This window comes from Oncorhynchus mykiss, chromosome 9 (genome assembly GCF_013265735.2).
Source record: "Oncorhynchus mykiss isolate Arlee chromosome 9, USDA_OmykA_1.1, whole genome shotgun sequence".
NCBI lineage: Eukaryota > Metazoa > Chordata > Actinopteri > Salmoniformes > Salmonidae > Oncorhynchus > Oncorhynchus mykiss.
In genome coordinates, this window is record NC_048573.1 from 16,232,492 (window position 1) to 16,259,521 (window position 27,030).

General features: G+C 43.0%; 1 pseudogene; it reads left to right on the forward strand.

Moving 5' to 3' along the window:
- The first annotated feature begins 850 nt into the window (after window positions 1-850).
- On the forward strand, window positions 851-18,090 carry LOC110532936 (annotated as a pseudogene).
- The last annotated feature ends 8,940 nt before the right edge of the window (window positions 18,091-27,030 follow it).

A 27,030-nucleotide genomic window follows, 5' to 3' on the forward strand; every position in this document is an offset into this window, starting at 1 on the left:
GGGGTGTGAGGCGCAGGGGGGGCCTGAGGGGTGTCACAGGGTTGGGGGGGCAAGAGGAAAAAGTCTGTGTCTTGGCACCACCTTGGCACTCTGGAGATCAGCTCCTCTTCGCTCCAGTGGGCATGACCTCTAAAATGATAGAAACATTGACACATCCTATGATGACTAAGACAGGGAGGGAAAGAGAGAGGTGAGAGAGAGGGAGGAGGTGAGAGGGAGGAAAGAGAGTGAGGTGAGAGGGAGGATAGAGAGGGAGAGCAGATGAGAGTGAGAAGGGGAGAGAGGTGAGATAAGAGAGGAGATGAGAGAGGGAGGGAGGGGAGAGATGAGAGAGGTCGAAGGGGAGAGAGGTGAAAGGGGGGAGAAGGAGAGAAAGAGGTAAGAGGGAGCAGAGAGGAGAGGGAGAAGGGGAGAGAGGTGAAAGGGAGGAGAGAGAGCTGTGGGGTGGAGGAGAGAGAGCTGTGGGGTAGAAGAGAGAGAGAGAGAAAGGAGAAATGAATGGCTAACATGATTTAAATGCTGGTTGATCTATTGATTGAAATTTGAACTCTTTCTGTATTCATTCACATATAGTTTCCATATTGGGGATGAAGTAGATATCTCCAATCTTCATTACGGTCTCACTTAGGATTCCACCTGAGAAATAAAGTGACAGTGGCAGTGTCTCCTTTGATTTTTTCCTACCAGATGTGTTACTATGTGGTTACTAAGACGTTCTGACATGCAAACACAGATGCATATTGTATATGAAGTCAGTGGCCTACTGCCTCCACTGACCCCTGTCTGCCTTGTTGGGATGAGCTCATAGTGATGTCATGGCGTGCCTGCCGTTTCTCCAGTCTGTGACCTCATGCGGGCCCTGTCCAGCAGCAGCAGTCAGTTGCCCCCCAGAGGAGACAGAGACAGAGAGGGAGATGGAGAGTGAACTGCTGGATTTTTGGGAAGAGGAAGCTCATAAAGGACAAGATTAGTTTTATGACTTTTATAGTGGCCGCTGCTATGGCTGCTGCATGCAGGTGGCAGGCGTGTGTGTTTTGTGTGTGTGTGGACCATAGAGATGAAAAAAGGTCTCAACTTTGTATCTGTGCAATTATAATGTATTTGATAGCATGGGTGGCACCATTGAAGCTATCTACAAAAATAATATATATATGTATATTATTTTAATGTTTTAAAAAAGTGTAAAGCTAATAGTGGTATTTTACCGCCACCTGCAGTGCTGGAGATATAGCTCAAAGCCATTTACAAACTAGGCAAAACAATTTCAAGAAAATACAATGATCCCAACCTGTAGGAATCCCCTCAGTTGACTACTTTAAAATGGTGGAAGCCCTCAATGGCAAAGTCCATGCAAAACCGTTTATTACCAAGTAGAGATCGTTATACATCTCTATGGTGTGAACCAACAACCTGTTGTGAGAGGTAGGGACACAGCGTCCCCAGCCTTCAATGACCCACTAACAGAATAGACGTCTCAGATTTACATAATGTCTACCACGAACGAGAGATTGAAACATCATTCAAATGTACTTGCTCAGAGGGCCTCAAAAGAACTATTGCCTACTGTATAAAAATGTATCTTAGCAAGTATCGCTTTCAGAGTTTGGTGTTTCGTGATATTCTGAATTTCAGAGTGGTAGAATTATCAACATTTCTCACAAATGCATTTGTAGGCTTTTGTACACCCAAAATTCAATTTAGGAAGAAATGTGCAATGAAATGTCAAATGGGAAAAGGAGAGAGACAGTCTCACTGCTCGTCCATGAAGGTAACAATGGGTGTGACACTAATTCATTTATTTTTAAGAGGGCTATCCTACACAACACCTTGTCAATCAAATAGTGTGAATCCGTCATAAACCATCGTCATCCTATTGTATAGGATCCATAGGTTCTAGGAGGGGAGAATATTAGTGCCAATGACATGGACGTTGATTTAGGCAGACCCCCGCACCTCTCTGATCCAGAGGGGTTGGGTTACATGTGGAAGACACATTTTGGTTCAATGCATTTAGTTGTGCATCTGACTAGGTAAACCCTTTCCCCTTCCTTACTTTTGAGCAGGACCCATATTGCTCTGGTACAAAAGTAATGCACTATATAGGGAATGTGGTGCGTTAGTGGTGACAAGGCCCCAGAGTCAGGATATGTTCCTCCTCAGACTGTGACAAGTTGAGCTGTGGATCTGTAGAGACAGGGGCAACTCTGAGTCACACACACATCCACACGCACACGCACACACACCAATACAGGACCAAGACACGTCAAGGCCCTGTGGTCAGTGGCACCCCTGGCTGGCGAGGGAGAACCTATCAACACCCTCCAGACTTCTGTGGGGGTATGAGGGAACACGGGCGTAAAACACAAATTGTGAGGCCCCCGGGGTGCCTTGTGAAAAACTTGTTCCTCATCGCAGGTTTTTCCTATGATCTCTGTCTGTCTGCAGACTTGATAGAGAAAGTGGAAGGAGATGAGCTAATGTTTTGTTCTGGCTCAGGGAGCGTTACCGCGCTTCCTCGGATAGGACGACTCTACCCGACCAATCACATGTCCCGAACAAACCCTCCTTTTTTAGGCTTGACACTGCGGACACAGAAGGAGCGGTTGAGTTGGGTATGAACTCTCTTTCTGACTCAAACACTTACACACACACACACACACACACGAACACTGCACTGGGGAGGCAATGGGCCTTGCCTTCTTAAACACCTCTTTAATTATGAGTGGAGCGTGTCGCTGCAGAGCAGAGGACACAGCTACCTCTACTCTGTGTCTCAAAAGGCACCATATTCCCTATAAAGTGCAGTACTTTTGACCATCAAGGGAATAGGGTTCCATTTGGGACGCAGTCCTGCTGTTGTGGAGACTGACTCATCAGCTTGGGTTATGTAACCAGGGGTGTGTTCATTAGGCTGTGCTGGGCAAGATACTCTGAAAATATAGTTTACCAAGCTACCAATTACTTCACACTGGAAGAAGTTAAGCTACTCTGAAGCTACCCTTAACTGCCGAAAACACTACCAAGATTTGAATTTAGTTCAGCTACCACCAAGCTACAACCAAATGTAATTAAATGATAAGTTAAACTACATTTAATTTTTTAAAATTTAACTAGGCAAGTCAGTTAAGAACAAATTCTTATTTACAATGACGGCCTACCCCGGCCAAACCCTAACGACGCTGGGCCAATTGTGCACCGCCCTATGGGACTCCCAATCACGGCCAGTTGTAATACAGCCTGGAATTGAACCAGGGTCTGTAGTTACACCTCTAGAACTGAGATGCAGTGCCTTAGACTGCTGTGCCACTTGGGAGCCCCACTACTCTCCATCACTGTCATTAGGAACCAAACGGAAGCTAACGGGATTAACAAGGAGGGACCTACCTGAATGTGTTCAATAGAAACTCTCGTTTTCATTGCAAAATGCTTTCTGTTGTGAAACATTTTGCTACGGTGTACATAATGAATACACTTCTGGTAAGGTGGTTGGAGTTCCTGGACTTCAGTAAAGCAGAGAACATTACACTGAGGAAGCCTGGCCAGTACATTATAATCTGGTTTCTTGATGCCCATAGCTACCAAAACAACAACCATAGTCAAGTCTACCCTACAAAGATGTGCTAGTTCTTAACATATGAACTCTGGCCAATGAACTGTAGCCACCTTGAATTGAAAACACAGTTGAAAGTAAAACATTTAATTTCCACATAGGTATATATAAAAAAGACACTTGTTGCAAATGTTTTTATTGAAATCGAATGCCATATATTTACTTATGTTGGCTATGCCTTTAAGCTTATATCAGGTAAACCAGCCCCCAAATTCCCTTTCTTTAGGAAGTAAGTGAACCATCAGACCAGCTAAATCAACCTTAAAAAACAACGATTGACAACACACGGCAGAGGATTAGATATCGATTACTTTTCCCTGACGTCAGTTTTATATGCCTTTGCGGTGCTCACAGAAAAATATAATAATGTCGAAAAGTCATCTGTCGCTATAATGTCATTCCCGTGAATCGAGACGATTAAAGTTCACATTTCGATTGGACTGCTCGTTTATAAACTGACTGTATTTCAGTAAAAAAATGTGCCAAGAATTTTTTTTACATAATGTTGTCAAGCAAACAGTGGCAGTCAGTTTAGCTACTACTAGCTTTCTAACTGCATACGATTGATAACATGTTGACAGCAATGACATCATGGACCTCGAGTCTCCAATGTTGACCAGCTAATGCCACTTTGCATGGATGAAGAATGATTGCACCGCTTGCCCAAAAGTCGCATCATTTCTACCTAGTTGTTTGTCTTCTATTTACCTAAGCGAGCATGGCAACATCATGACTCAACCGATATCACGGCACCATAACGTGCCCGGTGAGGGTTCTTATTTTGGAGCACAATTCGCTTGTTGTTGACATCATGCGCATTCCGACGGCTCATCGGTTTAGTGCTCCTCTCGTGACTTCTATTAACGAGCTGGGCTCTGCTGTGGTGGCCCGTAAATAATGGCCATAATTCTCAACAAACCATGTAGTGTAGCGCTTCCAGCTCGGCCGTTATGTACTGGAATAATATTGTGATGCATTTTGTCACAATTTGTCAGGGGATTGTTAACCGTTGTCTCAACACAGCAGCATGCACACATATAATCACGAGTGACAATGAAAGTAAGTAAGCCAAATGTGAATATTCTTGCATGCGATCATTCATAGATATATCGTAAATCGACACCCGCCGTGTTAGATCTAACATTGATCTACTACTTTTGTCTAGATTCTAGAACCTCAGCTAAGCAGAGGGTAATAAATAACCAGGGACAACTGTGGTGGTGGTGTCAAACTACTCCCCTCCCTCATCTGTCTCTAATCTCACATGATCTCCCTCCCCTTTTCCCTCTCTCCCCCTCCCTCCTCTCCCTTTCTCCCTCTTGTCCCTCTCCGCTCCCTCTTTTCCCTCTCTCCCCATCTCTCTTGTCCCTCTCTCCCTATCTCTCCCCTCCCTCTTGTCCCTCTCTCCTCATCTCTCTTGTCCCTCTCGCCCCCTCCCTCTTGTCCCTCTCTCTCTCGCCTCCCTCCTGTCCCCTTCTATCCCTTTCTCCCCTCCACAGAGGCAGCTTGGAGGGCAAGAGGGAGCAGAAGAGCTACAAGGCGCTGCTGCAGGATCCCATGCTCCGGTTCTCTGGCCTTTACCAGGAGAGCTGCTCAGACCTCTATGTTACCTGTCAAGTGTTTGCAGAGGGCAAGCCTCTGGCACTGCCCGTACGCACCTCCTACAAGACCTTCAGCACCCGCTGGAAGTGAGTGACACCCTTTTTAGGATATAGTGTCCCAAATTGACATAATCTCTTAAAAGACTGAAGGAGATAGTTGAATGATGCTCTGAGACACTCTTTGACCTGGTCGGGCTTTGTATTTCACATTGTAGTCCAATCTCACTATAATAGATACAAAATAATATAGTCCTTGTGAACTGTTCTGTAATCTTTCTCTTTCTCACTCTCGCACTTAACTTCTCCCCTCCCCCAGCTGGAATGAGTGGTTGAGGCTGCCAGTAGGGTACCCAGACCTGCCCCAGAGTGCCCAGGTGGCCCTAACGGTGTGGGATGTGTACGGGCCGGGCTGAGCCACCCCTGTGGGGGGAACCACCGTCACCCTCTTCGGCAAATATGGGTGAGTCCCAAGTCCATCTCAACAAACAGGACAAATACTTTATATTACTGTACTGTGTCGGCAAAATCAAAATGAACGTTTTGTGTTGTCTGTTTGTAATTTATCTATTCTATTTTTACATTGGATCCTTTGCGTATGAATAGGAAGTTACAGCAAAGCCAGACTGAATACTGCTGACTGTACACTACCGGTCGAATGTTTTAGCACACCTACTCATTCAAGGGTTTTTCTTTATTTTTACTATTTTCTACATTGTAAATGAATAGCGAAGACATCAACACTATGAAATAACACATATGGAATCATGTAGTAACCAAAAAAGTGTTAAACAAATGAAAATATATTTTATATTTGAGATTCTTCAAATAGCCATCCTTTGCCTTGATGACAGCTTTGCACACTCTTGTCATTCTCTGAACCAGCTTCATGAGATAGTCACCTAGAATGCATTTTAACTAACAGGTGTGCCTTCTTAAAATAACATTTGTGGAATTTCTTTCCTTGTTAATGCATTTGAGCCAATCAGTTGTGTTGTGCCAAGGTAGGGGTGGTATACAGAAGACAGCCCTATTTGGTAAAAGACCAAGTCCATATTATGTTAAGAACAGCTCAAATAAGCAAAAAGAAACAACAGTCCATCATTACTTTAAGACATGAAGGTCAGTCAATACGAAACATTTCAAGAACTTTGAAAGTTTCTTCAGCGTTATGATGAAACTGGCTCTTATGAGGACCTCCACAGGAATGGAAGACCCAGAGTTACCTCTGCTGCAGGGGATACATTCATTAGAGTTACCAGTATCAGAAATTGCAGCCAAAATTTCATATACCTTTGACTATTGTATCTTCTTATAGGCACTATAGTATTGCTAGCCTAATCTCGGGAGTTGATAGGCTTGAAGTCCTAAACAGCGCTGTGCTTCAAGCATTGCGAAGAGCTGCTGGCAAACGCAGGAAAGTGCTGTTTGAATGAATGCTTACGAGCCTGCTGCTGCCTACCACCGCTCAGTCACTGCTCTATCAAATATCAAATCATAGACTTAATTATAATAAACACACGAGCCTTAGGTCATTAATATGGTCAAATCCGGAAACTATCATTTCGAAAACGAAACGTTTATTCTTTCAGTGAAATAAGGAACCATTCCGTATTTTATCGAACGGGTGGCAACCATAAGTCTAAATACTGCTGTTACATTGCACAACCATCAATGTTATGTCATAATTATGTAAAATTCTGGCAAATTAATTATGGTTTTTGTCTTCACACAGTTCGCAACGAGCCAGGGGTCCCAAACTGCTGCATATACCCTGACTCTGCTTGCACTGAACGCAAGAGAAGTGACACAATTTCCCTAGTTAATATTGCCTGCTAACATGAATTTCTTTTAACTAAATATGCAGGTTTTTAAAAAATATACATATTTATGTATTTTTTCAAAATTAAATATCTAATTTACATAAGTATTCACAGCCACATGTTAGAATCACCATTGGCAGCCATTACAGTTGTGAGTCTTTCTGGGTAAGTCTCTAAGAGCTTTGCACACCTGGATTGTACAATTTTTGGTATTGTTATTAAAAAAGTATTCAAGCTTTATCCGATTGGTTCTTAATCATTGCTAGAAAGACATTTTCAAGCCGATTTAAGTCAAAACTATAACTAAGCCACTCAGGAATATTCAATGTCATCTTGGTATGTAACTCCAGAGTATATTTGGCCTTGTGTTTTAGGTTATTGTCCTGCTGAAAGGTGAATTTGTCTCCCAGTGTCTGTTGGAAGCAGACTGAACCAGCTTTTCCTCTAGGATTTTGCCTGTGTTTAGCTATTCCATTTCTATTTAACCTAAAAAATCTCCCTAGACCTTGACGATGACAAGCATACCCATAACATGGATCAGCCACCACCATGCTTGAAAATATGGGTCGTGTTGGATTTTCCCTGAACATAACGCTTTGTATTCAGGACTTAAAGCACATTTCTTTGCCTTTTTTTCAGTTTTATTTTAGTGCGTTATTGCAAACAGGAATATTTTCATTCTGTACAGGCTTCCTTCTTTTCATTCTGTCGTTTAGATTAGTATTGTGGAGTAACTACAATGTTGTTGATCCACAGTTTTCTCCTATAACAGCCATTAAACTCTGTCACCATTGGCCTCATGGTGAAATTCCGTGAGCGGTTTCCTTCCTCTCCGGCAACTGAGGAAGGACGCCTGTATTTTTGTAGGGATACACCATCCAAAATGTAATTAATAACTTCACCATGCTCATTCATTGTCTGCTTTTTTATTTTTACTTTACCCATCTACGAATAGGTGCCCTACTTTGTGAGGCATAGGTCCATTTCCGTGGTCTTTGTGGTCGAATTTGTGTTTGAAATTCGCTGCTCGACTGAGGGACCTTACAGATTTGTGTGTGGGGTACAGAAATCATGTTAAATACTATTATTGAACACAGAGTGAGTCCATACAACTTATTGTGACTTGTTAAGCACATTTTTACTCCTGAACTTATGTAGGCTTGCCATAACAAAAGTGTTAACTTATTGACTGCATACTTTACATTTGTTTAAAAAAATCCACTTTGACATTATAGGGTGTTGTGTGTAGACCGGTGACATTCTCAATTGAATCCATTTTAATTTTAGGCTGTAACACAACAACAAGTCAAGGGGTGTTAATACTTTTGGAAGGCACTGTCGACCCACGAGTGTGTAGACTGATTGTAAATAGTGAAAATAAACTGTACCAAGTTCCGGGTGAGTTCTAACAGCCCTGGTGGATGGTGTTCTTGTGTGCCCCGGACACACACTGACGCTGAGCGGATTGGCTGCTGAGTTTCTGTTCCATACTTCCGTTGCGCTGGATTGGCCGCTGGCACCCAAACTGCGCTCTGATTGGCCCGAGCTAGCTCTCTGCGCATCTCTGCTACACCTCTGTTGCATCCTCTATTCCTAACCTCACTACATCTTTCCTCCACTGCTCCGTCTTTCTTTTCCTCCGTTCCTCTCCCTCTACCTCTCTTCATTCTCTCCTTCTAGCTGACCAAGGCTCACCGGCAGGGTCACATGGTGAAGGTAGACTGGTTGGACCGCCTCACCTTTAGAGAAATAGAGATGATCAATGAGGTGAGTTAGAGGATCTGGGGTCAGTTCTTTCAGTCACTATAAATCATATATTGCGTCATACACTTACAATCATTTGGGTCAGACCCCATCCATCACAAATGCTTTTGCGTGTGAATATGTAAAGATGTTCATCTCTCCTTTCTCTACACCGTTGTGTTATCTTCCCCTATCAAAAGTCAGTCGTATGTTTGTGTTCCCACAGAGGGAGAAACGCAGTTCCAACTTCATGTACCTAATGGTGGAGTTTCCTCGTGTCAAAACTGGTGAAAAGCCAGAGTACAGTATTGTCTATTATGAGAAGGTAGGTACTGTATAGACACAGACACACACACACACGGTTGGTATTACGTTTTTGTGGCATTAAAATACTGTGGTAGTTCTAAAAGGGATTATTGATTGGTTGATGGCCATGATGACGTGGTTGCTGATTGACTTAAACTCCTCCCCTTCCAGGATGGAGATGACACTTCACCTGTGCTCACCAGCGCTGACATCGTCAAAGTCCCCGACCCTCAGATGTGCATGGTGAGAAACACACACACCCAAAGGGAGACGTTCAGTTGTCGACATATTGATCATGTATTGAGTTGAATGCATTGTATTGATTCTTTTCCTGCTATAGGAGAACCTTGTGGAGAGCAAGCACCATAAGCTAGCCCGTAGCCTACGGTGCGGACCGTCAGACCACGACCTAAAGCCTAACGCTGCCACACGAGACCAGCTCAACGTCAGTACCGTCACTCGACAACAACCGCGCGCGCGCGTGTGTGTTCGCGATGTGAATGTGTCTGATGTTAGCAGTATACTCAACCGTGTGTGTCTGTCTACAGGTCATAGTGAATTACCCCCCAACGAAGCAGCTGAGCTCTGAGGACCAGGACCTGGTGTGGAAGTTCCGTTACTACCTCACCACTCAGGAGAAGGTGTATATCCTGCTATGCTTCAGCACCATTTACTGTCCCATGGGCCATTTCTTTGAGTGTAAAGTGTGCGGACACATGGACAGTGTTTGTGTGTTTACAGCAGAATATATTTCTATATATTTCCCTACAAAAATGGAAACAAAGTAGGACAGCATCTAGGGCCCTGAGTTTCCCTGACCAGGAAACAATCCTAGTTTAAGCATGGTCCCAGTAAAACTAGGGCCCAGAGTTGTTCCTAGTCAAGTCACGTGGTCAGGAAACAATCCTAGTTTAACCATGGTCCCAGTAAAACTAGGGCCCAGAGTTGTTCCTAGTCAAGTCACGTGGTCAGGAAAAACCCAGAGCCCTATTTTCACCACAACACTCAAGGACGTTCCATCTCTGTTAAAGCACTGGTCTAAGAAGCTAATTAGCGAAGCACTCCTCCCCTCATCTCTCTCCTCTCTCCTGTCCCCCTACAGGCGCTGACTAAGTTCCTGAAGTGTGTGAACTGGGCACTGCCCCGGGAGGCTAAGCAGGCCCTTGAGCTGCTGGGGAAATGGAGGCCCATGGACGTAGAGGACTCCCTGGAGCTGCTCTCCTCCCAGTTCACCAACCCCACCGTACGGCGCTACGCTGTGACCAGGCTGCAGCAGGCCGACGACGAGGTAGGTGGAGTTGGGGGAGTGTGTTGAGGTGTTTGGAGGTGGGGTGGGGTGTGTGTGTGTTTGTTTGTAGAGTGACACAGCAGAGCCATAAATATGCAGTATGTACAAACACTAACACCAACGTCTCTCCCCCTGTGCTCCAGGATCTGCTGATGTACCTTCTCCAGCTCTGAAATACGAGAACTTCACAGACATCCAGGGAGGGCTGGAGCCAGGCAGCAAGAGGGACAGCCAAGGCTTGGGAGAGAGCTCCAACCTGGGGGACCTGGACAGGTGAGAGGGGGGTCTGTAAGGGTGGACGACTGGCTTTGTAGAGTAGACCTTTAGGCATGAAAACAGGAAATATTTTAAAACATGAAACAGAAATGTGTCTGTTCTTTCAAAAAAGGTCAGGTAAACATTCCAGTTCAGAATTTGTTGACCTTCTGCATTTATATCATTTTTAATATATAAAATTGTTTATCGTTACTGTGTTCTAACAGTGTAATATGAACTGGTTGTGTGTGTCCAGTCCCCAGATCTTGACTGCTCCAGCGGTACCCTCACCTGTCCAGAAAGGAAAAGAAGGGGCGGCCAGCGAGAACCTCGAGGTAAGAGATGAAAATAATTGAAGTTGGAATGAAAAGTATTTTCTGTTATGTTTAGTAGGGTATATAACTAATATGTTTAGTAGGGTATATAACTAATATGTTTAGTAGGGTATATAACTAATATGTTTAGTAGGGTATATAACTAATATGTTTAGTAGGGTATATAACTAATATGTTTAGTAGGGTATATAACTAATATGTTTAGTAGGGTATATAACTAATATGTTTAGTACGGTATATAACTAATATGTTTAGTACGGTATATAACTAATATGTTTAGTAGGGTATATAACTAATATGTTTAGTAGGGTATATAACTAATATGTTTAGTAGGGTATATAACTAATATGTTTAGTAGGGTATATAACTAATATGTTTAGTAGGGTATATAACTAATATGTTTAGTAGGGTATATAACTAATATGTTTAGTAGGGTATATAACTAATATGTTTAGTACGGTATATAACTAATATGTTTAGTAGGGTATATAACTAATATGTTTAGTACAGTATATAACTAATATGTTTAGTAGGGTATATAACTAATATGTTTAGTAGGGTATATAACTAATATGTTTAGTAGGGTATATAACTAATATGTTTAGTACAGTATATAACTAATATGTTTAGTAGGGTATATAACTAATGTGTTTAGTAGGGTATATAACTAATATGTTTAGTAGGGTATATAACTAATATGTTTAGTACGGTATATAACTAATATGTTTAGTACAGTATATAACTAATATGTTTAGTACAGTATATAACTAATATGTTTAGTAGGGTATATAACTAATATGTTTAGTAGGGTATATAACTAATATGTTTAGTAGGGTATATAACTAATATGTTTAGTAGGGTATATAACTAATATGTTTAGTACGGTATATAACTAATATGTTTAGTACAGTATATAACTAATATGTTTAGTACAGTATATAACTAATATGTTTAGTAGGGTATATAACTAATATGTTTAGTAGGGTATATAACTAATATGTTTAGTAGGGTATATAACTAATATGTTTAGTAGGGTATATAACTAATATGTTTAGTAGGGTATATAACTAATATGTTTAGTACGGTATATAACTAATATGTTTAGTACAGTATATAACTAATATGTTTAGTACAGTATATAACTAATATGTTTAGTAGGGTATATAACTAATATGTTTAGTAGGGTATATAACTAATATGTTTAGTAGGGTATATAACAGGAAAACAAAGTGGAGCGTGCTTTTCAGGTCACGCGCCTCTAACAAACAGTACACTTCTCTCTACCCTCGTTCTGAACAGTGCTACTTCTTCATTTATCAAAGGAAAAACCTCAACCAATTTCTAAAGACTGTTGACATCCAGTGGAAGCAATAGGAACAGCAAGCAAGCCCCTTGGAAATCTGGATTCCCAATGAAAGTCCATTGAAAAGAGAGTGACCTCAAAAAAATAAAATTCTGAATGGTTTGTCCTCTGGGTTTCGCCTGCCAAATAAGTTCTGTTATACTCACAGACATCATTCAAACCGTTTTAGAAACTTCAGAGTGTTTTCTATCCAAATCCAAATAATTATCCAACTAATATGCATATCTTAGCTTCTGGGCCTGAGTAGCAGGCAGTTTACTTTGGACACGCTTTTCATCTGGAGGTGAAAATACTGCCCCCTTTCCCAATGAAGTTAAATGCACCAGTCCCTCCTGCAGCAAAGCACCCCCACAACATGATGCTGCCACCCCTGTGCTTCATGGTTGGGATGGTCTTCTTCGGCTTGCAAGCATCCCTCTTTTTCCTCCAAACATAACGATGGTCATTATAGCCAAACAGTTCCCTTTTTGTTTCATCAGACCAGAGGATATTTCTCCAAAAAGTACGATCTTTGTCCCCATGTGCAGTTGCAAACCGTAGTATGGCTTTTTTATGGCGGTTTTGGAGCAGTTGCTTCTTCCTTGCTGAGCGACCTTTCAGGTTATGTTGACATAGGACTCGTTTCACTGTGGATATAGATACTTTTGTACCTGTTTCCTCCAGCATCTTCACAAGGTCCTTTGCTGTTGTTCTGGGATTGATTTACACTTTTCGCACCAAAGTACGTTCATCTCTAGGACACAGAATGTGTCTCCTTCCTGAGCGGTATGATGGCTGTGTGGTCCCATAGTGTTTATACTTGCGTACTATTGTTTGTACAGATGAACGTGGTACCTTCAGGCGTTTGTAAATTGCTCCCAAGGATGAACCAGACTCGTGGAGGTCTACAATTACTTTTCTGAGGTCGTGGCTGATTTCTTTTGATTTCCCATGATGTCAAGCAAAGAGGCACTGCATTTGAAGGTAGGCTTTGAAATACATCCACAGGTAAACCTCCAGTTGACTCAAATTATGTCAATTAGCCTATCAGAAGCTTCTAAAGCCATGATATCATTTTCTGGAATTTCCCAAGAGTTTTAAAGGCACAGTCAACTTAGTGTATGTAAACTTCTGACCCACTGCAATTGTGATACAGTGAAATAATGTGTCTGTAAACAATTGTTGGAAAAATGACTTGTGTCATGCACAAAGTAGATGTCCTAACCGACTTGCCAAAACTATAGTTTGTTAACAAGAAATTTGTGGAGTGGTTGAAAAACGAGTTTTAATGACTCCAACCTAAGTGTATGTAAACTTCCGACTTCAACTGTATGTAGCCTACGTGTTTGTGTGTGCTAAATATGTGTGTACCCTTTCAGGTATGTAATAGTGGAGTGTGAAGACCAGGACACCCAGCAGAGAGACCTGAAGACCCACAATATGTACCTCAACGTCATCGGGAGGTTCAGCCAAGCACTGCTCAAGGTCTGTCTTTCACAACTCCTATCTTACCTCATCTTGCAGTTTGTAATGTGAAAGTTCAGCACTATGAATTTGCATGTGCAGTAAGTGATACAGCACAGCATGTTGAAGAAACACTGGTTGGTTACCATGAGTATAACTCATTTCCTCCTCTCTTTCATTTGACCCCTTCCCCCTCTCTCTCCAGGGTGATAAGAGTGTGAGGGTGATGCGGTCTCTCCTGGCGTCCCAGCAGACGTTTGTGGACAGACTGGTACAGCTGATGAAGGCCGTGCAGAGAGAGAGCGGCAACCGCAAGAAGAAGGTATGGGAGATTACACACACTTTCTTCCTCTTCCTTTCTTGCTCTTCTCCTTTTCTCCTCCCTCTCAGCCTCTTCTTTCTCCTCCCTCTCATCTTTTATTCCTGCTCCACCTCTACCTCTCCCCTGGATTAGTGTGTAGTAGCAGTGTTTGGGCCATACATAGACAATGCTTGCTGTGTGATAGTGTAAATGGGTACGTGGTAATGTACCGTTATGTGTTTGTGTAATCTCGTCACTGTATCTCTGTGTATTATAGAGTGCTCTGATGCCAGCCAAGCTGATCTTCAAGGCTGAGGAAGGGAATGTGTATCCTGTCATCTTTAAACACGGAGACGACCTGAGACAAGACCAGCTCATCCTACAGATCATCTCTCTCATGGACAAGGTCAGAAAGTCAGGTATTATTACCATATCAACCTATTATTACAATATCATCAACATATTATTATCATATCATATAAACATAATACTGTATTATTATGGACATGACTGCCAAACAGACTGCTGTTTATTTTATCCTGACTCAGAAGGTTAAGTTGCTGTGTATTGTTAATGGAAATCTGATGGACATTCTCTCAGCTGCTGAGGAAAGAGAATCTAGACCTGAAGTTGACGCCTTACAAAGTGCTGGCCACAAGCACCAAGCATGGTGAGCACCAATGATGTAAGATCGAATACTGTCTCAGGAAGTGATTTCTGACCTTTAACCTCTGATCTGGGTGCTGTTGTTCCTTTAGGGTTCATGCAGTTTGTCCAGTCGGTGCCTGTGGCTGAAGTCCTGGTCACTGAAGGAAACATCCAGGTAGGAGATCAAGATATTTCTGTCTAAGAGCCTATTTACCATTGTATTGTATACTAGATGTTTGTCTACCATCTTCACTCTGTGCACGTCTGTGTCTGTAGACCTGTCTTAATATGTCATGTCTATCGGTAGGCCTGTCTTAATATGTCATGTCTATCGGTAGACCTGTCTTAATATGTCATGTCTATCGGTAGGCCTGTCTTAATATGTCATGTCTATCGGTAGGCCTGTCTTGTGATATCATGTCTGTGTCGGTAGGCCTGTCTTGTGACATCATGTCTGTGTCGGTAGGCCTGTCTTGTGATATCATGTCTGTGTCTGTAGACCTGTCTTAATATGTTATGTCTATCGGTAGGCCTGTCTTAATATGTCATGTCTATCGGTAGGCCTGTCTTGTGATATCATGTCTGTGTCGGTAGGCCTGTCTTAATATGTCATGTCTATCGGTAGGCCTGTCTTGTGATATCATGTCTGTGTCGGTAGACCTGTCTTAATATGTTATGTCTATCGGTAGTCCTGTCTTAATATGTCATGTCTATCGGTAGGCCTGTCTTGTGATATCATGTCTGTGTCGGTAGGCCTGTCTTGTGACATCATGTCTGTGTCGGTAGGCCTGTCTTGTGATATCATGTCTGTGTCGGTAGGCCTGTCTTGTGATATCATGTCTGTGTCTGTAGACCTGTCTTAATATGTTATGTCTATCGGTAGGCCTGTCTTAATATGTCATGTCTATCGGTAGGCCTGTCTTGTGATATCATGTCTGTGTCGGTAGGCCTGTCTTGTGATATCATGTCTGTGTCGGTAGGCCTGTCTTAATATGTCATGTCTATCGGTAGGCCTGTCTTGTGATATCATGTCTGTGTCGGTAGGCCTGTCTTGTGATATCATGTCTGTGTCTGTAGGCCTGTCTTAATATGTCATGTCTATCGGTAGGCTTGTCTTAATATGTCATGTCTATCGGTAGGCCTGTCTTAATATGTTATGTCTATCGGTAGGCCTGTCTTAATATGTCATGTCTATCGGTAGGCTTGTCTTGTGATATCATGTCTGTGTCTGTAGGCCTGTCTTGTGATATCATGTCTGTGTCGGTAGGCCTGTCTTGTGATATCATGTCTGTGTCTGTAGACCTGTCTTAATATGTCATGTCTATCGGTAGGCCTGTCTTAATATGTCATATCTATCGGTAGGCCTGTCTTGTGATATCATGTCTGTGTCAGTAGACCTGTCTTGTGATATCATGTCTGTGTCGGTAGGCCTGTCTTGTGATATCATGTCTGTGTCGGTAGGCCTGTCTTGTGATATCATGTCTGTGTCGGTAGGCCTGTCTTGTGATATCATGTCTGTGTGATGTGATGGACACCTACGTCAAGAGCTGTGGTGAGAATACTGCTACTAACACCCTCCCACCTCACTGTCTCGGACCAATCCCAGGCCTTGGTGTGGGTGACATTAAAGACGCACTCCAGCAATTGTTTTTACTTTTCCTGTTGAAAAACAATATCCCACGTTTAAATGCAGTAATGTACACACACTCAAAGATACAGTATGCAGAAATCGCTCCACCATTTCCTGGTTGCAAAAATGTGAATGTTTAGCTTAATTTCAGTTGGTGTCAAAACAAGCATAGTGTAGAGAATCATTGTACCATCTAAACCTCTGTGAAATATATTTTCAATAACCCAACATTTTTGCAGCTTTTTGAAGCTGGTGTACAAAGCCGACAGAAAAACAAAAATGAAGAGAAGCATAGAAATAGTTCACATAGAACGGATATTCCGCTTCTGACTTGCTGTCAATGAGAATGACAGATTAAGAACTCACATTTCTATGTGAATTTGGTGGGTCGCACAAAAAGCTGCCTACTGCGCCTTTAAGGGTAAAAAAAATATATATTTCCAAAATAGAACTTCAAGAACTAGGCCATTCAATGAGTTGGCATGGTGCCCTCTGTTTTCATCATCCTAATGTGTGTTTTTGGATGACTACAGAGATGTCGTTTTCTCGTTCTTTTTCCAGCTGGTTACTGTGTCATCACATACATCCTGGGAGTGGGAGACAGACACTTGGACAACCTGCTCCTCACAAAGACTGGTGAGTCTATAGGAATTATGTGCCGTGTACCTCCAACACGCGGTGGTTGGATTTGTAACATACATTGTCTGATCACTAGTTCTTTCCTTCAAAAGATACTCTACTCTGTTCTGCATGACTGAATATACACGTGATAACTGCTGTTGTAAAAAAGGATTTATAAATACATTGATAGAATACTTTCCCATCTTCTTATTTCAGGAAAGTTATTCCACATAGACTTTGGCTACATCCTGGGTCGTGACCCCAAGCCTCTGCCTCCCCCCATGAAGCTGAGTAAGGAGATGGTGGAGGGGATGGGCGGCATGCAGAGTGAACAGTACCAGGAGTTCAGGAAACAGTGTTACACTGCCTTCCTTCACCTCAGGAGGTAGGACACACACGGTAGGACACACACAGTATACACACACACAATTATATCAGCTGTGATGACCCTTTTTCATTTCTCTCTCTCCAGGTACTCTAACCTCATCCTGAATTTGTTCTCTCTCATGGTGGACGCCAACATTCCTGACATCGCCCTGGAGCCTGACAAGACTGTTAAGAAGGTGGGTGGGAAATACGGTCTGTTTTTCACTCTGCAGACAAACTGTAATGTACAGTTGTGTGTGGATTTTACATGTCTCCACATGAAAGAACAAACCCAATGAATGTGTTTAACCAGGATTTATCTCTCCCCTGAACATTCTGTCTCCTCCCCCTCCAGGTGCAGGTCAAGTTCCAATTGGACCTGTCGGACGAGGAGGCCGTTCACTACATGCAGAGTCTGATTGATGAGAGCGTCTCTGTTTGCTGCCGCGGTAGAGCAGATACACAAGTTTGCCCAGGTGTGTTTGTGTGTGTGTCACAACCAAAGTTCATTGTGTATCAAAACTGGGACAAATATACTGACCTTTCCTGTAGCAGTGTTTTATAGCCTTTAAGAACAAATTCTGTTTTTACAACAATGACTACCTGGTTTGAGGTACTTTTACAAGTTTAGGTGTTATGGGTTGGTAAATATATATTTGTGTTTACATGTGTTAAGCGTCTACGTGACTCGTGCGTCGGTGTGAGGGTCGGCTAACGGTGTTGTCTGTCTCCCATCTCTCCTCAGTACTGGCGCAGATGAGAAGGACGGAAAGATCATCTGACTTGGACAGTGGATGGATGGACAGAGGGAGGGGGGAGCTGTTGCCACAGTAACACCAGGTCACCCAACCCTCCCCTGCAGGTGGTGTGTGTGTGTGTGTGTGTGTGTGTGTGTGAGATTGACAGGATCCATCCATGACACTACTGAACAGAGGCCAATGATGCACTGCCAACCTCTGCTCACTGCAAGAATGGAGAAAACTAAACCCGGACTGTGCGTTAGCATTTTGTATATATTCTGTATATTATTGACCAAATAAAACCCTGTTGCTACGGTATAACCCTGGTGTTGCCTTGTCTCTGTGTATAATACCAGGCTGTGTGTGAGGCTTGCGTGTTTCGGGGCGTTTACACCTGGAATCCATAAGTATCCTATGATTGTGTCCATATATTGATTCTGCAGACAGGTGTAGATGGTTAAAAGACGCAGCGCTGCGATCTAATGATGATCAGATCCACCGACACAGTTGATGGTAAGCGACTCATTTTAATACCAGGTAGATGCAATGAGCCATGAAGTTTGGTCTGTAAGCGTTTTGGTGCGTACAGATTCCCATAAGAATCCATTGTGCAACAACCGCTGGGACAGCTCTGATACAAATGCAGAAGCATCAGTGTAAACGGAGCCTTGTGAGTCTCACTGTGGAGTATCAAGCAACAGGACTGTACCGGTACCTCCTGTATATAGCCTCGTTATTATTTTATTGATGCTTTTTTAATTTTGTTTATTTGGTAAATATTTTCTTAAAACTGCGTTGTTGGTTAAGGGCTTGTAAGTAAGCGTTTCATGGGTAAAGTCTACTACACGTTTGTATTCGGTGACAAATACAATTTGATGTGACGGGAGTGTCTTAGTCAGTGATGCCGTACACTAAATACAATCTTTATTACCTTTATGTCTGGCGTGATGAATATTTATATGACTGGCAATGGCCATTGAGCATCACCACACATCAGCGGACGGTTATGTCTATGCTGGGGGTTAAGCCTGTGTGTCAGTGAGCGAGTGACTCAGGGTTTCCTGCACGAGAGAGAGCGTGATGGACCACAACTTCCTCTCCTTCATATAGGGCACATGTAGTTCTGAATATGGCCTTTTCCTTAGTCAAATGCATTTTCTGAAATGAATTAAGGCATTTTAAAGTATCTATTATTCCTAGTGAGGACCATAAAGGCGTTACTTTTAAAACTCCACCATTAAAAGCTATGTTTTATCTTTAGAAATGTAAGGTAAATGTATTTTTGAAAGATTTATCATGCATTTAAAAAAAATAATTGTATGTATCATATAGACATCTATTGTGGACATAAGATCACATTTTGTAAGTAAGTAGAGCATGCAACTTGCTTTATGAATTAAAGGGTACACGTGTTTGATTTCATTCTCACACTATAGAGTCGTAACTTTAACCGCTCGTCATCTGAATTGGTCGGTGTGGTCATGCCTGTGTGCTTCTGTCACTTGAGCTATGTCTCAAATTGTACCTTGTTCCCTTTATAGGGTGTATACTTCCTGGTCAAAGGTTGTGCACTATAAAATGACAACACCGCCACTTGGGATGTAAACTGGGTCCGTGTGTCAGCTCAAACACGAGGAACACAACGTCAACTGGTTTGAACGAAATAGTAAAGCCGATCATAGGTGCAACTGTAACATTTGTAAATTGCTTTTTAGTTGAGATTATTATTATTATTATTTTTGATATTTTTTGTTTGAAGTACAAGAAAGGACACTACTACACATTGCATTTACACTTCTGTATTTTTTGAAGGTACCAGGACTTTGACTTGACCCTCACAGTTGTTATTGTAACCTTTAAGTTGCTTTTTATTTATGCAGAAATGAACAGCAGTACCCACTTCTTTCATTATTCAACCGGTTAGGAAAACAAAAACAGAAAGCAAGATAAATATGTAACAAGTTTGTTAAAATACTGTATCACACACAAAAGAACTTCAAATTACTCTGAAATATTTCTTATCTAATTTTACACTAACTCATGGTGTTAGAAAGTGAATTATACAGAAAAGGAATCCATCAATTACACTTATCTAGCACTGTGCAAACAGTTTCATAAGCCGATCTGAAACGTGCCCTCATCTGCACTGAATGTTACCTCATTTCAAGCTGTTTTTATGAGGCTTGTGAGTTGTGTTTTTTTCTTCAAGCTCCGCTGTACTCTCGCATATGCATTTGTCTCTTTTTCCCCCCTCTCCTCTTTGGTTAATTTACATTTACATATGAGCAAACTTGACATTCAAAGACCGGTATGCACTGAATGGAAAGTAAAAATGCAAAATGTATTTCATTTCAGATACTCTAGCAGAGACGGCTTCAGCTGACACATAAATTAGACCTTTTCGAGAAAGGTCACCATGTTGAACACCACATAAATCACTAATCCAACTTCACCTCAGTGGCAGAGCAAGCCAGCATACACCAGTGGGGAGCCGAGCTACAAGGCGTCCATCTTGGATCAAGTTTCTACTCAATTGACTGCAAATATAGCAGGACCCATAAAAAGCTCATCCAAAAACCTCAGTTCAAGGTTAGATGTGAATTCTCAGTTGGACGCCTGTGGAATAACGTTACAGCTATGTGATTGGCAGGCAGACACACACTGCTTAGTTTGGATTCACTGACGGTCCAACATTAACCTAACATCAATCAAAATCCCCGACACAGTTCTATGAATATGAGTGTTCCAGAACTGAGGAGGATTTGAATGGGGCCACTGTTTTCATGCCTCTCCTCCGTCTCCTCTCACTCTTTCTCCCACCCCCCTGGGTTTCCTAATGTACCAGAAAAAGTGCACCACCAGCAAAAGTGATGTGTAACCCCCCCCCCACCTCCCCCCCAGGAATGAGGTGTCAGACACGGGTAAAAGACAGCGGGTCAGGCCAGAGGTAGGATGGGGCAACAGTGAGTCAGAAGCAAGGCAGAGAGAGAGCCAGAGAGGGGGGGGAAACGAACTCCTGTTATCACATAGAGAAAACAGGAGAAACACGGAGGTAGAGGCTTGATAAGGAAATGTGTTTTAATAAATGATTAGAATGTTACAGTCCTGAAACCATAGGTCTGATACCATGTGATTGTATGAAATGAATTTGAATCAATAGATTGTTATAATATGTGTGTAAGTGTTAGACTCATTCAATGATTATATTATAATACGGTGTGTGGTTTTAGTCAGAATCAACATTTTGGGAACAATGTGTCTAGTGTTTTGAGAACAGACTATCTGTCTGTGCCAGATCCGAGGAGACCTTGGCTGGGACACTTCCCAGTCCCAGGTCTCTCCCTATCTTAGGGGAGGGTAGGAAGACACTATTCTTTCGTTCTCCCCTAGGCTCTAATGGCGGGCGGATTTGATGGTGGGTGTGGAAGTATGTGTGTCGCTATAAATTGAAGGTCCTGTACTGTACACGTCAGAACGTTCCCGTGAATAAACATTTAACTTTGGTAGACTGGGCCTCTCTCCGTTTCCTTTTCTATCAGTATCTTACAAATCCTGATATAACAGACTAAGGGTAACTTAATTGAATTGGTAAATGAACAGGAGTATAGAATTCTCCTGACAAGACTTCACACAGTACAGTAGGTAGAGGAAATAAAGGTGTGGTCAGAATAATAAACCCCCCTTGGTATATGTTTATGATAGTCCAGTTTTGTCCATACGTAGTGGAGACCCCACCTGTTTTGAGCCCCACATTTTTAGCAAAAAAAAATGTATTAATGCCAAAATAACATGCACATGTCACATGTCAGTTTGAAAACACTGTAAAAAATAATATATAATTGAGTTAATAAAGCCGCATTCAAACATGGTCTCTTTTTGTTTTCTTGAGTAAGGCAGCTCCAAAATGCAGGTGTTTCAGCCTAGCTCAGTGCTTTCTGTGGTGGTGGGGCTGCCAGCAGAAAATACTCAAGCCCCTTGGGTGCTGCCATAGAGTTACATTAGAAGTGCCCATCCAAGAAGGCTCAAGGTCATTGGCCACAGAAATGACATCAAATCACATATCTACAGTAGCTTTGCTTGGACTGATCATGTCAACATCATACTTTCAAAATCTTAGCTAGCAGACATCATCATGAATGAAGTTGACAATCTACTGGCAAATCCTTTTTAATCCTTGTCATATGAAGAGAAATAATGAAGATAAATTATAGATAAAATGTATTGGTGCTCATCGGCCATTGGACAAACATTACACAACAAGTTGGAAACTGCAAATTCAACAATGAGTGGTTTAGAAGGAATCAGTGGCTAACTGCAAGCATTGCAAAGCAATCATTAGCCTGCTATTCAGTGGAGTGGCTGTGTGGTCCCAAGTCCAAGATTAAGGGTGTCTTTTCCTAGTTTAAAATGATAAACATTCAACATTGGCCATGCTGTCAATGAAGCATGATTTGTGTCGCACTCAAAACAACTTAACTCGGAACTGCAAATTCAAGACAACTGGGACCTCGGGGAAAAACGAGGACCACCTTCCTGTTCAAGTGAACACAGCACAACAAGGGGAGTCCAAAAATGTATTGTATGCTGCTACATAAATTATGTAATATGCCAGGGAGATTTGTATACTGTAGCTAAGAAAGTAATACTAAGTGCATGTTGTGTAGTAAGCGGTTAGTAGCCCATGTGCCTCACCCTAATAATTTGGTCTATTTTCACCTTTACATTTTTTGGGTGGTGCACATGTAGCTTATAACCTGTTTTTGAGAAATGTAATCATTGAATATTGTAAGAGCTTTCATTGTATACTTACATGCCCCCTTTATTTATCCTATGGTTCTGACTTGGTGTACAGGAAGAACACTAAGAATGGCTCATGTTCTGAATTATGTTGCTGTACATTTCAAAAGTGCTGAACAAATAGTTGCATTGACTATGTCTGTCCTAGCTTGCTCATTAATGTCTTAATCAAAATTACAGATTGCCTCTTATCCTCTTGTTGTTCCCTTATGCCATAGGTCATACATTTCAATTCAGCCATATCAGCTATGTTTTCTTTTAAAGGCAGTAAATGAGGCTGAATGAACTGTTTCTCTGCCAGACAAGGCTCTACTGATAGCCAGGTGTAGCAGTGGTAAGATGCTGTTGTGACTGATGTTGGGACAGGTTGATGTCGGCCCTAACAGTTTGTGGGCACCGTTTGTCACCATTATAGTGCAATTACGGTATTGTTTAGTGTTGTGTTGTGGCTTTGCTGCCCACATTTTTTTGGGCCACACCAAAATGTACATGCTAAAATCGCCATTATCCATATCACAGTCCAGTGAAGGGTGGGGGGAGGGGATCGCATGAAACAAATATTGCTCTCCATAGTCCTCTGAAAGAACCCCCCCCCCCCCCCCCCCCCCTGCCGGCTGTAACTGAAAATGTATGCCCGTAAGCCAAAGATAAATTCCCATTTTAAACAAACATGGACAATAACGTTTTTGAACTTGACACACTACTCTCAGCACCCCTCAAGCAAACCCTCCCAAACACCCAGCTGTACCTGTGAATCAGAGGCTCTGCTCGCTCCAACAGGGGCCCTCTGCGGATGACAGAAGTGCTCCATATTGTGAACCCTACTAAACAAACGGCGTAAAACAAAGCTGTGGTTGTCAGTGTTGTTGTTCAAACTGAGCTTGGCGCTTCAGTTCCCAGCCATGTCTCCTTCGACAGCTATATACGACAGAACCAGGTTCCCAATGACACTCAGCAGACGTTCAACTTGTATCCATAGCGACCTACACTACAGTGAGTGCATACATTTTTAGTATGTGATTCTGGTGAGAATCTAATCCACAACCCTGCCGTTTGATAGTGCCATTGCTTTTTAACAGCAGAGCTACATAGGACCACCATTACTCTTCATTGGTCCAGTTCTGTCCCATCTCATCTCCTCCAAAATCAACTGCACTGTGGAGTTCATCAGAATATGTTGTACATAGCATTATGGGTACTGCAGTTCAACATGCTACCGGTTACACCACTGTAGTCCCTCCAGGTTCTCACCCCCTTCACTCGCCCCCCCCAAACCTCACTGAGCACAGCGGGACCCCCTGGCCCTCCCCAGCCTCTGACAGAGAAAGAGAATCAAGGTAGGGTAGTGTTGGCACCGTGGGCCCTGGATGTGGTCGTAGAGGTGAATCGAAGTTGCACTGGGTCATATGTAGCCCTATAGGCACAGTGGAGCATGGCAGGGACAGGGTGCTGCCAGAGTTCAGGCCCAGCTCAGTGTCTCCCCCTGTGTGCCAGTCCATGTTGCCTGACCTGTAGTCACCGGGGAAGGGTTTGCTGCTGTACCCGTCACCCAAGCTTGGGGCCTGGGCGTTGGTGAAGACACAGCCGGACAAGGAAGACATGATGGAGAGGTGGTCGTCCACAACCTCCACATGGATGTCACTGGGGTCAACAGGGTCTGAAGAGGACTCTGGGGGGTGCTGGAGGGATGCCTGGAGAGTTGCCTGCGTGAAAACACAGAAACACTGCATTGCATTCCCAATTACATACCCAAGGACTATGGACTATATGTACTGTAATATATAGAACTATACACTTGGTTGAAATCAAATATAGACACTGCATACTGTGAGTGAGTGTGTGTGTGCCTGTCAAGAGAACAAGGACAGTTTACTAGAGTCTTGGGGAGTCTGTTAATGCGAGGTGCATCTCGTTTCTGTTTCAGCCGATACAGAGCCAGAGCAAGGAGAGCAGAGAAGAGCACAGCACACACTCCTATCCCCAACAACACTGGCTGCAACCCTGGTGAACACAGACACACATTTAATTGTGAAATCACAGTTGTATACATTAGCTCAAACCCTAGCTTAACGTCCACAACCTGGATCAACCCTAACCCTAGCTTAACATCCACACCCTGGATCAACCCTAACCCTAGCTTAACGTCCACACCTTGGATCAACCCTAGCTTAATGTCCACATCCTGGATCAACCCTAACCCTAGCTTAATGTCCACACCCTGGATCAACCCTAACCCTAGCTTAATGTCCACACCTTGAATCAACCCTAACCCTAGCTTAATGTCCACACCTTGAATCAACCCTAACCCCAGCTTAATGTCCACACCTTGAATCAACCCTAACCCTAGCTTAATGTCCACACCTTGAATCAACCCTAACCCTAGCTTAATGTCCACACCTTGGATCAACCCTAACCCTAGCTTAATGTCCACACCCTGGATCAACCCTAACCCTAGCTTAATGTCCACACCCTGGATCAACCCTAACCCTAGCTTAATGTCCACACCCTGGATCAACCCTAACCCTAGCTTAATATCCACAACCTGGATCAACCCTAACCCTAGCTTAATGTCCACACCTTGGATCAACCCTAACCATGACCTCTCACCTGGTCCTGGGGCAGCCTGGTGGACACAGTGTGGATGGGAGGGGGGAGAGGAGGCCAGGGGGAAGGTGGGGGGTCCAAAGGAGAAGTTAGCCAAGGCACAGTAGTCCTGTCCTGGGACCAGGTCTGAGAACTCAGCCCTGAACACCACCTCCTGGGCCCAACCAGTACGCCTCTGAAACAAGATCAGGGAATTGGGAAGGAACATGTGAACATGAGAGAGAGAGAGAGCACTTGTGGAGCTTGTACTAACCGGATGCACACAAACAACACACAGCAGACCATAGACTGGACAACATGACCGTATATGGTTGGAGCACTTTAAGAAGTGTACTCCACAGATTCACTTACATAGCAGCAGGGGAAAGGGAGGGACCATGAGTGTGAGAGAGAGACAGAGACAGAAAGAAAGAGAGAAGATGGAGGGTGAACAAAAGGTGGTATTGTAGATGGCACAAGCAGGGGGATACCTTGTAGTCAGAGTGGTTATGTTGGTTATATACGGTCACTGTGACCCAGGGGTCAATCAGTTCTGACAGTGGACAGCAGCTCTGCAGAGGAAAGCACCCTCTGTTGGTAGAACAGGGGAAGTGCACCTCCACTACCAGCCTCTCTCTAGACAGAGACACAGAGATGGAGGGGCTGTTGAAGGCTGAGGAGAGGAGAGGAGAGGGGAAGGGAAGAAGCCACTTTGTCATTTCAATCACACCAACCTACTCATGTCAGCAGCTTTAGCCACATCCATTTGAATTCTGCAGTGTAATGAGATTTTTAAATGCTCTCTACGTGACATTTGATTTGATTGGAACAACAAACCAGCATTTTAGATATGTGATTGGTCTTGAGAGCAGAGAGGTAGGTTACTGACTGAAATCACTTGGGTCAAACTTGCGTGGTTTTGTCCAGACTGGGCTCCCAGGGCCCTGGTGGAGGCCCAGGCGGATCATGTTGTAGAGTTCAAAGTCAGAGAAGGCCTGGGACACGTCACAGTGCTGGGCGGAGATCCGCACACACCCCTCCACGTCCTGCCACGGATCTCTGTAACACACACACACACACACACACACATTCCAATCTATTAATGGGTTTCACCTTAGTCACTCACTCGAAATGTGGAAATTTCGGAAAATACCCATACAAGATAACACACATCCCCCTGGTTGTTATGACTGAAACCAGTTGAGAGGAGAGGAGCAGGCAGAGAGTGCGACGGGCTTGATTTCACAGCTGTGGTACAAAACAGTAGTGCCCCTCTATCAGTTCCTATCTACTTTTAAGGCCAATAAACCATAGACTGGAGTGACTGATTCATCTCTCTGATTAAAACCCTTCTGAGGTTTCTCTGCCAAAACCACACATGATCAATTCTCACACTACCTCCCTCTACCTCTTTCCTGCTCTTCTCCCCTTCATCAGAGCCAGTTGTTCTATCAACAATCATGTACTTTCCCTTTCCATTCTAGGCTAGCTTTCCCTTAAACTCCAAACCGTTTCGCAATTCAAATTAACTTTCATTGTTCAGTAAATGAGTATCAGGATCCCGGTGCTTGTTAGAACCC